The 9,923-nt window shown below is 50.5% G+C and overlaps 1 long non-coding RNA gene across 1 annotated transcript; it reads right to left on the bottom strand.

Annotated features, from left to right (window-relative positions):
* Nucleotides 1–6,385: 6,385 nt before the first annotated feature.
* Nucleotides 6,386–9,493, bottom strand: LOC146350517 (uncharacterized). The gene is made up of 3 exons (XR_014788861.1): nucleotides 9,453–9,493; nucleotides 8,790–8,880; nucleotides 6,386–7,225 (listed from the first exon to the last, which is right to left on the bottom strand). It is a non-coding gene; the product is annotated as an uncharacterized LOC146350517 (long non-coding RNA).
* Between the last annotated feature and the right edge of the window lie 430 nt (nucleotides 9,494–9,923).

The following is a 9,923-nucleotide window of genomic DNA, read 5'->3' on the forward strand; positions in this document are numbered from 1 at the left end:
GAGCCAACGTATTTGTGGGGGCCTAGTTCTGTCTTCGGATACTCAGCAAAACATCGGAGGGCGAAAACAGTACAAGTTGTTTCAGTTTTGCAATACTCCCTTTCAATCTACAATTGGAGAAGGAAGATATAAGTAGAATTTGCTTTGAAATGCCAGTTCTCATCGAAATGGTTCGGAGAGTTATTAATTAAGTTCGCACTGGCGCAGGGCAGGGCAGGGAACCAGGGGTGATACCCTAAACGGTTACTTAAAAGTACGTTAAATTGGCATAATGGAAAATCGTTTAGAAACAACCTTAGATTGAGGTGTAAAGTGTCTCGCTCCAAGGATCCAGAGTACCTGGCTACCCGTAACTTTTGCGTCAGAGAAACCCTGCTTCTTTTAGGAAGTGTGTACACCTGCGGGGGGGGGGGATTTCTGCTTCTGGACCATTGTGTGAACGTCCTTCCTTCCTCCTCGTTCTTCTTCTTTTCCCTCACAGGTTTTCTGTATCAAAAATAAGGGAAGGGGTTAGGGGAGAAGGGGAGGGGGGTGAGGGAGAGAGAGAATCTCGTTTACTTGCTCCGAAGTGTGATTCAATTCCCCAGGGAGTTGGCAGACAGTTTGTGGAGACGTTACTCCAGATTTTCAGACTATGATAAATATGATAATTTGTATAAAATTTGAATGGGTTCTTGTTTTCAGGGAGAATGCCTCCGATGATGAATGTTCCTGATTTTCAGATAGATGGCTGATAAAAAGTGTATTGAATTGTTGAAAGCGATTTTAATTTTAATTCTCTACCTGCAGATGTCTAATAATAATAATGTCTCCTAATAAAATTGGAAGGTGTCTGTTTAAGCAGCGGTATCGCGCTTGACTTCCCCCTTCCTGTCCCCACACTGTGACAACATTAACCTCTTCTTATAAAAAAGCACATAAAATAATTATAATTACAGAGTTATTAATTTTAAAAAGAGGGTTAGCAGGATTTTTATGATTATTAATAGAGCTCACACATCCTACCCCTGGAAGAAAATCCCGAGTGGTAATTCTGTCACTGGATCGGAATCGCTTCTCGATCTTCAGTTAGAACAACTAAAACAAAAAAAGGGGCGCAAATTAAGCCGTTGCGCCCACTCCCCCTGCTCCAATCTTATTTAAACGCCACAGGTTTTAGATGATTTCACCGAAACAGCGGGAGGAGGCATTCCCACTGTCTACATTCTTAAAAAAAATATTGGTCTGAAGGCGTGGGAGGCGGCGGCTTTGGTTTAATTGGGTCCCACTGGAAGGCGCAAACCTGCCCCGAGGAAAGTTATTGGGACATCTCTCTAGACTGCCTTCTGCAGCCCAGGCTGGGGTTGCTGCGGTGCATTTCATACACAGTTACACACCCTCCTGTCGTGCGCGCCAGTGCACACGAGGCAAAGCCAAACCGGCAAACCAGTGGAGTTGCAATGTTTGGCTTGGAATTTGCCTCATCGTTTTAGAACCCAGTCATACGTCTCTGGTTTGCACCCACACTCACCAGAAATAGTCGGAGACACTAGTAGCCTCCTACGGATCATTTTTGTCGCCTACCGCAACTACGCGAGGGCAACGAGAATCCCTCTGGGGCCAGTTTCCTTATTGTTTTACAACCTCAAACATGTTTACTCGGAAGAAATTCTTACCGGGCGGAATCATGGAGCTTACCCCCCAGTAAAGCTGCAATCCTATACACACTTACCTGAGAGTGAGTCCCTATGAGCCCAATGGGACTTACTTCTGAGTAGACCTGTATAGGATTGCATGTCTCCTCAGGATTGGAACCTTCGAAGGATCGGCCTGGGGCTCGCAAACAAATACTTTGCTTTAATGAATCTCCAAGGCAAAAAGGTAACAGCCCCGGAATGGGGCTGAAAAGGTGACATCTCCCTACAGACTTGGATGAAACTTTGCCTTAGGCAAAGGTTGCTAGTTGATGTTTCCGCACCGACACAGAAATATGCTGGACGAATTCCACATAAGAAACAGCGCAATATTATGCATACCCACTAAGAAGCATGCCCCGCTGAGTTCAGTGGGAGTTACTCCCAGGCATGGTAGGCAACGTGGCACCAGTGGGCACCAGCACACCCTCACACACCTTCCTTGGCACCAGCAGAAGTGCCCTTCCCCTCCTACTTTTAATTTTATTTTGAATTTTATTTAATAACAAAGTTTCCTACGGGCACCTGGGATCCCTTCAGAACAAGGTGAGGGCCTCCAGCCACTGCCACCTTCTTTTCCCATGAATGCCTCTGGGCCATGTGTTGGGGCTCAGAGACATCTTAGGAAAGGAAGCTGGCAGGTGGCTGCAGGGCGGTGCTTCCATGTGTACCGCGCCCATTTGTGGTGGTGCCCAGGACAGCTTCTCAGATTGCCAGATCTGACCACGGGCCCCCACAGGTTGTCTACCCCTGCTCCCACGAAGTGGGTATAGGATTGCAGCCAAGGGGTGGGGGGATGGACTTCGGACTTGTGGGAACTACTTCGTTTGTTGCTAGAACTAATCCACTAATCAGAGCCAGGTGCAAATTTATGGGGAGGGGCAGTGGAGTCAATTACCTGCTGTACCCAAGAGCCATACACTGTACGATACGAATACGAATCTCCATCCGAGGGAGTTACTATAGATCCGGGATTCTAGCATAAAACTTTCAACGTGGCCAATGGAGCTGCACGAAGGCTAGGTCAAAGGCAACCAGTTAATATTCCCATTTTACAGGCACGGGACATCTGAGGCTAAGAAATGTTTAAAAAATTAAAAAGGGTTTTAAAACTTTCAGTTTTACTTGCTGTTGTTGTTAAATAATTGGGAGTTAGAAACCTTCGCCGATCTAAAGCAAATCACTCAGAGATGAACCTGGTCTAAATGTAGGAAAAACGCCCTCGCAGGAATGGAATGTTGTTGCTGTTGTTAAGGCCTAACCACTAGGCCCTGTGCAAAAAAGTAAAAAGGGAACACTCGTCAGAGGGTGAAAGAGGGAAAGGGAAGAGGGCAATCGGGAAGAAACAGGGTGAAACGAAAACATGCGGGGGGTGTTCCAGAGGAGGAATGCTTCGGAGGGGTAAGCGGATTAGTCTGCCCCCGCCCCCGCCACCCAAAGCAGCAAAGAGCCTTGTGGAGACTAATAAATTTATGAGCTTCATAAAGCGTGGCCTTGAGTGTAATAGAGCCGACTTTGCTAGTAAAAAGTTCCTACTGGTGAGAGGACTGGTCCAAAAGCAAGACACAAAGTAGATTTTGCAGAAAGACAGAGAGAATGGGGAAGAAACCATATACACGGCCATTCATAGCCACAACCAATTGAGTATACAGGATGAATGTGTTGGGTCACCTATGCTCACAAACAGAGCACATCTGGATGGATGGATGGATGGATGGATGGGTGTCTATGCATTGCATGCATACCCGTGACTACTAAGTAGCCACATCGGCTGACTGAAATGCTATTATGCGGCCATTTCTTCTGCTTTGTAGGCAGGCGCACAACCTGAAGCATGAACATCTGTGGGCACTTATATATTCCAATAGCCTGATCTTAATGACATTGGTGCTGCAGTCAGATGCACACCTACCTGGAAATAAGCCCCACTGGGATGCACTTCCGAGTATACATGCATAAAATCGGGATTAGTCATGGCCATCTTACGCATTTGCCTGGTATATTCATTTAGCCAGAGACAAATCCACAAAACGCTGCAGAAATAACATCGCTGCAGCCAGGTGAGGGTTCTCGGGTATTTGTACGACGCTTTAATGGACTATCTCTATCCCTTTGTGGCTGCTAGACAGGGGTTGGGGTTTTAGGATTATTTCCGACTCTCTCATCTACAGGGCGCAAGTGCTAGATGTTTGGTCGTAGAAAAGGCTTCTGTCCAATGAAGTTGGTGTCTTCCCCCCTCCCCTCTGTTGGACACAAAAAGACAGGAAGGAAACGGGATTGTAAGTGGAGGGGGTCCTTCCCCGCCCCGCGCCGCCCTGCACCTCCACGAGGATTTTCCAGGCTCCTTCTCTGAATGTTCAGGGTGGTTTGGGGTGCTTCGGTTAGTTTCTAGTACTTCTAGGAAGGGGAAATGCGCAACCCATCTGCTACCGAAATGCCGCTGGTGTTTCCGCCCAGGCCCTGGGATTACCTACTCGCACTTGGCCCCTTTTAACACATGAATTGCGACATCATCCTTCGTGTATTACCTGCTGAACGTGTGAGCCGGTTCGACGCTTGGCACTGCGGGTTTCCTACTCTCATGGAGGCACGATTCCGCGCGCCCCGCCCCCGGTGTCTCTCCCACGCCCTCTCTCGGGCTGCCCTAACATTCTCGGCTGGAGGCCTGGCCCGAAGCGGCAGCGCTCTCCGCCTCGCCCCGCCTCCCGGCTCGGCTCGCCTGGCGTCCTGCTGCTTGGGGCTGGACCGCTCGGCCACCACCAGCCGGGTGCCCCGTGCCTGGGCCGGGCTGGGGACCGTTGAGCAAGAGCGCCCGGCGGGGGGCGGGGGGCGAAGGGGCTTCAGCCGCCGGCCAGAAGAAGCGGGGAAGCGAAAACAAAGGCGGCTGGCGCGCGGGGCTCGTTGGCGCTGCTCCTGCCCGGGATTTGCCTAGGCAAGGGTGACTCTGTTCCTCCGAAGGCCGCCTCAGCCCTCGGCAACCGGAAAGCGCACCCAGCCAGCACCTCCCTTCCTCGGGAAGTGCCCGGGCGCTCAGGGCACTTTGCGACTGGCCTGGAGAGTGTCGAGAGGGGGACGAATCTGGCAGCTGGTCGGCCCCCCTCCGTCCCCCCACCTGTCTCCGGCCTCGATTGCCCTCCTGCCCCGTCCTCTCTTCGTGTCGCCTTCTTCCTTTCCCTGGAAAGCATGTGCCGGCTGAGACGGACTTCGGCAGCTGCCCGCCAGGCCGCCCCTTCTCCGACACTGGCCTGGTGGAGGCCTTGTCATGCGCTCTTTGCGCCCCCCCCCCCTCTGCCAAATCAGAGTCGACCTAGCAGGCTTGCTGCATCCAGTTCACGAAGCCTGCACACTTACTTGGGAGTAAGTCCTACTTGACTCAATGAGACTAGCTTCCACAAGTCTGGACTACGTTTGCAGACACTATTGGGGCCAGGGTGGGTTGGGGGGCTGGGATTAACTTCACACACCTCCTACTGGCACAGGTTAGGTCAAGCCCAGAATAATCGTCCTGCGGGGGGCGAGGGAGAAATTTGGCCCTCTCTGCATGAAAGCTGGTGCGGGGGCCGATGGAGGAGGTAGAACATAGATCTACTGGTAGATCTATATTTCTTTAAACGATATTTCCTTTTTTACCAGGCTTTAGGAGTTCTTCCAAGGTGGGCATCTGACCTCCCACCTGCTCAAAGGAACATCTTCTGGTTTTTGAAGCCACAGTAAAACCGCCGCCAGATCTCAGTTGTGTTTTTCAAGATACTGAAGGGTCCTCTAAAATCGTGGCGGCGACAGCAGGATCTCCAAGGACCAAGGCAGTTCGCAATCGTTGGACTTCAGCTAGTTTTCCGCAGATCAGCAACCCAGCGGCGCCGCCAGGATGGAGAGAGGACGCTGACCGATTTAACTGGGACCAAACCACCCAGTTCGTCTAAGCTGGGTTACAAATTATCGGATGAGAAATAGGTTTGGTTTAATTTGGGCCAGTGTTCAGCCTTCGATGGACCTGTTTTCAGTGCTAGGCACCAGCCCTGGACTATGAAAAATAGCAATAAAGGTGGCCTTGAACATGTGCAAAGTATCTTTCTCCCACTAATGTGTACTAACAGTCACCCTTATCCGTCTCCCCCATACACATATCTGGGATCAGAATTTGCCGAGAAGACAGTGGTTTCCACCAAAGGCTAAATCCTGGTACTTCTCCCTTCAGAAATCAAGGGAAAGGCAAGGGGGGCGGAAAAGTTGAGGTCGTGGCGGGCTCCTGTCAGAAGCCCAGGAGGAGAGGAGAGAGAAAGGGCACGATCCGTCTAACTAAAAGATGAAGGGGCGGAGTGTGCAAGGGATTGTGGTCCAGCCCCCGCACTCAGTTCTTAGTCTTTCTGTATTGGAAGGGAGCGGGGCGGGAGTAGGTTGCGCTAGCCGAAGAGGGGTGAAACCCCCGGACCAGACTTTCCAAGTCCCGCCAGGCCCAGGAGAGCTTGTTGTTGGTCTTTCTCCTCTCAGTTCCAGATAGACAGGAAAGAGAAGTGGAGTTTAAGGGAGTAGTGTGACCTCAGGTGTGGGGTGGGGGTGCGAGTCTATGACTGAAATGACTGAAACAGCCCCGTTCCAATCCAGTTAAGTGATTTCGGCCCCGATTCTCAATTCACTTGCTTCCATTTAATACAATGGGACATGTAGGCGTGTTTTAGGGGAATGGCAGTCATGTTAACTCAATTTCACTTAAAATACACGGAGTGTATTTCACTCTCCTTTACTTTTACACAACTTTGGTGCCAGCCTGATACATTCTGCTCTTTGTAGAAGTTCAGAAACTTAGGACCCCCCTTTCTTCTCCTATGAAGGGTTTAGACGTGTGGAATGTAACTTTAATTCAACTATTCCGGTTTTAAAACATTGATGACTGGGTTTGTCATTCTGTATAAAGCACTGCCTTTTAAAATGAATGTCTGGGCAATGCTAAGCAGGTTTATTGGGAAATGAGTTCCACAAAATTTAATTAGACTTACTCTCAAGTAAGTGTGCCTAGGATTGCAGCCTTAATTGTTCATTAGCCGATTATGGCTGCAGTCCTAATGGAGAGTCCCACTGAATTTGGTGAAATTTACTTCTGAATACACATGCTTAGGGTTGCACTGCCCATAAGTGCTGAAGCGTCTTAATGCCGGCTGTCTTCGAAGGCCTTTCAGTTCGGCTGTCCATTTCTCTCCACAGACCATTTGTTGATTTGGGAAATCGCCTGTCTTGCCAGGGATGCAGGTATATTACTGGCGGCATAGATGCTGCCAGCGCTGGACCTTTTTCCCTAAGCGGACAGCTCCGACTTCTAACCCAGTTACTCCACAAGTCAATGGGTCCTCTGCAGAGTCCATCGATTTTCAGGCCAGGGGCCACTCTTTAAATCTCCTCCTCTGTGTCTCCTGTCGAGCAAACCCGACTTCTTCCTCTGGCGCTTCTTTTCGTTTCTCCTCCCTTCTGTTCTGGTCAACTGGACATTCTGCCAAACCCGGTGCTCAACGCTTACGGAAGTCTCGGGATTCAGAGTCCCAGCCGGCCACAGGAATCTAGGCAGACACATAAAAATGTGGGCTTTGAAGTCAAGACAGTCAAGATATCATTCGCTCTCTCCGCATATACCCGGCCTATTATTTAGGGGAATAAATGTTAAACCCTGGAACAGGAACATCAGGTTTCCTTTTGGTTAAATCTACATTTTGCAGCCCATTGTCATAAGTGAGGAGTAAAGCCTCTTCTAGCTTAGGGTTGCAGTCCTACCAGGGAGTAAGTCCCATTGCACAAGGTGAAACTTATTCCCGAAGAGGGCAAAGGATTGGGGTTGCCTGCGTTTGCCACAGCTGCCCCCGCCCCCACCTACTAGGCTGAGATCGCGCGCTCTCTGCATGGGACTGGGCGTCTTCGTGGCCTGCTGCAAAAGGCTTTCTGGAATGGCCAGCGAAAAGACCGCAGGGACAGAACGGCTGCCCGCCCCGCCTTGGCGTCCCCTCCGTTCGCTTCGCCCAGCGGAGGTGGAAGCGCGCCCCAGCCGCCGGCAGGTGAGGCGTTTGCCTCAGGGCGTGACACGCTCGGAAAGTCGGCCCTGTGCGGCCAGAGGCGGTGCCGCCGCCGCCGCCGCGGGGTTTGAGGCGGCTTAAGCCGTTTTTACACCACCACCACCACCACCCCACACACACACACTCCACTTCGGAATCTAGGACCTACGTGGGGTAGCCTAGAGTGGCCGGGTAGCCGGCCAGATGGGCGGCTAATAAATCTAATCAAATAGATGATGATGATGATAGATAGATAGATAGATAGATAGCCAGCCAGCCAGCCAGCCAGCCAGCCTATGAGGTCACTGTAAGAAGGAGGCTGGCTTCCGCTTTCTGTGTGCACGAACGAAGATCGCACGTGCACACCAACATAGCGGAAGAAGTATCTCAGCGCCAAGCGTGAAATTCCAGCCCGTCTGATTGAGTTAGTGTGAAGGTGATTTGGGTAAAAAGAAAGAAGAGGACTAGAAAGGTTTGGAAAGTCAAGAGACCCGTTTGGACCATAAATTTGCTATGAAGCAATTCAAACAACCTTGCTGAGTGTCTTGCCCCGCTCCATCCAGACCTTGTGTGGCAGCTCCTGGAAGACACTTCACTAATTCTCTATCAGCGCTGGCTCTGGATATACAGCGCGCGCGCGCGCACACACACACACACACACACCCCGCCTTTCGGCAAAAAACCAAAAAATCTAGGGACACCTGACAATCAACAAAAAAAAACTGAAAGAGGACACGATAAGAACAATAATATAATTAAAGGAGAGGGTTTGTTTTTTAGAGAAAGAAATGTACCCAGTCAACACAAATGCAGAATACAACCGAATTCAGCTAAGTTTAGTTAGTTTTTTTAACTCCTGATACAATAAAAAGGCGTTCGCCTGGAGCGCAAACGACCTTAAAACCGGCGCCGCCGAGCTTTGGGAAGACCGGGCGCCAGCGCAGAAAAGGCCTATCCCGCTCCCGCTCCCAACCAACTACCTAACGTCAGGAGGCGGAGCCCGGAAGAAAAGCCTCCTCCAGTGATCGTCTCAATGCACAGGCAGGCACGTGTAGGAAATGACTGTGTGTATGTATACCTTTAGCAAAGGAAGTGCATAACCCGATTTTCCAGCTGCTGAAACAGAGTCCTCTCATTATCCTCTCGAAGTGCTCGTCCAGCCTCGTAGGCTGCATGTAAAGAATGAGACGTGAAGTGGTGACATAACCTCTCCAGCCCCCTCCCACGCAGTCCAGCCAGCCCCAGCCGCTAGTGACGCTTTTCCTTTCCGCCGCCGTTTCCTGAGGTCTAAAACGCAAAACGCCCGGCGGGGTAACTTGCAGGGAGCTCCGATGGCGCCCAAGCACTCCTGGGGAACTGGTTTGTGAACCTGGCTGCCTAAGGCTGATTGGCTGACAGGACCCCGTTTTCAACTGAATGCACCGATTGCCTCCCACGCCACGGAATGGAGTTTAATTATTCCGGCCTGGTTTGTTTGTGGATCAGGCCGACAGGCTGGTTCCTTTGGTCTCAGAGTTCAGTTCTCCGAACACTCCTCCCCCACCCGCGAATTTGCCTCCTGGTGTGAGAAGCCCTTGGAGAAGCATAATTCCCCCTTGCCCCAAACACACCCCACTGCCGTCACTGTTTCGTAGCTTGGTGACACGTTGGAGACCGAACTCCGGAGCCTAGGCCAGGATGCCTCCTCAAGGGGTCTGCGGCGGGAATAGTCCCACTTTTAAAGGGCTGACAGCCTGCTCACCTTTCCTCCCTCCTCTCGTGTTCCTCATTTCCCTGGGAACTATTCTCGTTCAGAGTTAACTATTAACCGAGGCCGAACGGGCAATTTTCTTGGGAATGTGAACTATTTCCTTTATACTGTAGATAGATGGGGCGAGTGATTAATAGTAGATATATATTTCAAAGAGATCGCCTATGTTGTATATTTAGCGCGCGCGCGCGCACACACACACACACACAGAGAGAGAGAGAGAGAGAGAGAGAGAACATGAGAGGGAGAGATGCAGATTCTCCCCTAGACACCCCTAGAGAGATAAGACTGTGCAAAACCCGAGAGGAGACCAACCCAAATGGCATTCAAGTTTTTAAAAGTTAAAGTATTGAATTTTAGAGAATCCACTGATATTTTGTTGTTGCTGTTGAACTAACAGGGGTGCAGGGAGAAGGGGGGATCCTATTTAGCCCATATTTGTATAATGGAGACTCCTGCCTC

Source organism: Heloderma suspectum, chromosome 3 (genome assembly GCF_057233095.1).
Source record: "Heloderma suspectum isolate Gila_16-S chromosome 3, 16-S_ref, whole genome shotgun sequence".
Lineage (NCBI taxonomy): Eukaryota > Metazoa > Chordata > Lepidosauria > Squamata > Helodermatidae > Heloderma > Heloderma suspectum.